Here is a 3,694-nt window from a genome sequence, read left to right on the forward strand (position 1 = left end):
TACAATACTGACCTCAAGCAGGTCAATGGAAAGGAAATTTAATAGCAAATGCACTTTCAGGCGTACAGAAGAATTATAATGTTTCCTGTATATTTCGTATCGTTCATAAGGCTTCACCTTCTGTTAATTGTAATCACATGTAGATTTGACAAATGGTTAAAACAAATAATTATTGCATAAATATTTCGTTTTTGCTTACGACGGGACAGTGTTTATCAAAATTAAGTTCATTGTGTACCTATCTAGGTACATACTGAACTTGTGACCAAGGTCAAGTAGTTTTACAATCTTTTTCACATGAAAACTACTCATTCTTGCTTACCATTTATCAGCAGAATGATTCTTAATGTTGTATTCAGTTTTTTTATTTGAATGGAATTATTTATTCAAATTATTATTCACTGGAACTTCAAAGTGCTCAAAATTATTCTTGGACAGAAACATTAATTTGAAATTATGGTTAATTTAGACAAGGGCATTTGGGGTTATAGTATTTTGATTAATTAAAAGACTGTTAGCACATCATCACACTTCAGGCCACTGGTACATTATTACACTCAAGACTACAGGCACATCAACACATTTAGCGTTGGATCTCAAATTGAATACCACTGGAATATAATTAGAACTATATTCATTAAGACTGATTATAGAAAAATTTGGACTGCCAAAATAAAAATATATACTACACGAGCAAAGTTAAATATTATCGAAGCTTTTCTCCCTTTTACTCTGCCATTCATTGAAGAGTTTTATTGACTCCTCTGTATTGCAGTTCTAACACGTAGACAAAGAAAATTAACGAATATTAATAATATTTGAATTTGTACTGTGCACCAATTTAATGATTTGTGGAAACGGGAGACTAAAATTGTAAACAGTGTATAGAAAGAATTAAGACATATCTTGGAATAGAATTATTATTATTATTATTATTATTATTATTATTATTATCCACAAGTATTAGCAGCTAAGAGTATGTTCAAGATATTGTACAATAACAAAACAAAACGGCATTATCTTTTGCTTGCTTACTGGTTGCCGTCAGTTTAGTGTCAAAGGGACAAAATTCCTACGGCTGTTATCACATAAAAATTTCATGTACGTTACCTTTCTTTTTATCTTTCTTGTCTGATGATATGTATAGTATTATCGTATGGCGGTTAAATTATATAATACTTGAAAAGTAGAAATAAATAATTAAAATAGGTAAGATTCTTTTGTTTTTCTGCTTTTAATATGTTGCCTTAATTAACAAACAAAATCGGAATATTTAAAACAAACAAAATTAGAACTGCATCACTTTCAACAAATAACTAGATCCTTAACACTCAATCGACAAAAATCCTCGCTGTTTTATGTAACTTTTATAATCAATAGTGTACGAAACGGTCAATAGAAAAATTAAGGCCATTTAAATTATGTATGTCTTTCATATTGTATGTGTATATGTAGTACTTTGTAAGCAGACAAATAAAATAGAAAGGTTTTTCATTATAATGTGCTACATCTATTTCTCCCAATAAAACTATTTTGACGTTTGGAGTAGGTAGCATCTTTAATGCACCTCGAATCCACAGAGATACGTCGCGCCATAATCTATTACTCATACTAAATGTTTCAGGTGAGCCAATACAAAATGTACATTTATCAGTATCATCAGCATGTATTTTAGTCAAAAAACTATTCATCGTAAAAAGTATATGTATTGCTCAATATTGAAACTATTGTAAATGATTTTTTATTACTTTGAATAGTTTAGAATAAAGTAATAATAATGCATCTCTTCAGTGATATGCATTGTATCATAAAAATTCCATGTATTTTCACCAATATATATTCCTTTAATAAAACCATTTTGGCCATCAGATATTACATCATTTAGTACTGACCTTATTCTGTACATCCTGATGCTAATTTGTAGACGATATTTGGTAATGATATATGACACCAGTTATTTAGATATTGCTTTGGTTTATCTTCCTTAGGTATGCAGGTCATAATTCCCTATTGATAAACGGTTGAAAAATATCCAGTGGCATTTGCTTCGCTAATTGCCCTGACTACAAATTCTCCAAATTCAATCCAGAAGATTTTTTTAATTTTGCCCTGAAACCATCCGACCTAGGACTTTTGTTAATTTTCATATTTTTTCGACAATCTAACACCTCTTTTGGAGCAATTTTCCCATCTAATTTTGAAGACTGATCTTGATCTCGCTTACAAATGTTTTAATTTTTAAGACTGGTCTTGATCTCACTTACAAATGTTATAATTTTTGGAGACTGATCTTGTTTTCACTTACAAATGTAATAATTTTGACGACCAATCTTCATCTCATTTACTAATATTATAAATATGAAGACTGATCTTCGTCTCACTCACCAATGTTATAATTTTGAAGAATGATCTTGATCTCACTTACCAATGTAATAATTTTGAAGAAAATCATTTAAATTTCCGTCCTCTATTTCATTTTCCTCTTTACATAGTTTTTCATTAAACATATCAATTTCTTTAATAATACCAGATTGATATGTTATAATTTCATTTTCGTCTTTAATTACTTTTGTGATAGTTTTGTCGCATAATTTATACTTTCTAGGTGACAAAAGTATTTTATGGTTTTCTCCTTCTCTTCGAACCATTTTGCGCTTGATCAGACGAGACCTTGTCAAAGTTTACGTTGTCTTCCATTCTTTTTTATTCGAAAAGCTATAAAACAGTATTTTCAGCAGTAATGCTATTCCCGACGACTGTTTCATGTATGAGTTCTTGTTCTTGTTTTACTTTACATTTTGTTATACGAAGCATACGAAATAGTTTTACAATATACATCAAAAGAGTACCTAGAAATAACAAGTATGATAAAGTTAGTTTTATGTTTGTGTTTGATACATATTTAATATTTCCATCATATTGTATATGTTTAATATTTCTATCATATTCTATATATTTAATATTTTCATCAAATTCTAATGAAGCATAGTGCAATTTTATTCCTTGGGTATAATGTTTAATTTCATTTACATATTTAGTGTCTTAAAGAAAGTTGTTGTTTAGCTTCCACAAACCCTCATCACTAATAAAGTCATTTTAGCTTAGAATAAATATTATCAAAGACTTGCCCGATCTGTAACTTGGGTCTGTTGTTACTTTTTCTACTTTTGCCATAAGATACTCTGTCATCATAAAGAAATCTAATCTAGCTTATTTCAAAGGATTTTTCCCCTCCATGTGTATCTCATAATACCATAGGTATCTTTCAAATCCCAACTGAGCTCTGATACATGATATTTTATCTTCAGTGAAATGTGTATACTATACACAATATATATGACACCGTTTTCGCTTAAGGTAGTCAAACACACCCTTGCACGTTTTCCAATCTCCTAGACCCCAACGGAGTCCAGATAATATTTTATTTGTGTTTTCTATTTCTAATTTCAAACAGTGCAAATTCCGGACCAAGCAGAGTAAACATATTTGCGTCCTACCATACAAAGTACGATCAATAACTCTTTTTTTTAAAAATAAAATACTTTCAAACCAAGCCATATTCTTCATATGTACAAAAATATACATCAATTCTATACATCTATAAAAGATATAACTTCATATGTATCACTCTCACACACATGCACACCCATAAATAAAATATAAACAGATTGAAAAGAAAGTACAAACAAATTAA

Source organism: Sinohyriopsis cumingii, chromosome 4, assembly GCF_028554795.1.
Source record: "Sinohyriopsis cumingii isolate HCF-2022 chromosome 4, ASM2855479v2, whole genome shotgun sequence".
In the NCBI taxonomy this organism is placed as follows: domain Eukaryota; kingdom Metazoa; phylum Mollusca; class Bivalvia; order Unionida; family Unionidae; genus Sinohyriopsis; species Sinohyriopsis cumingii.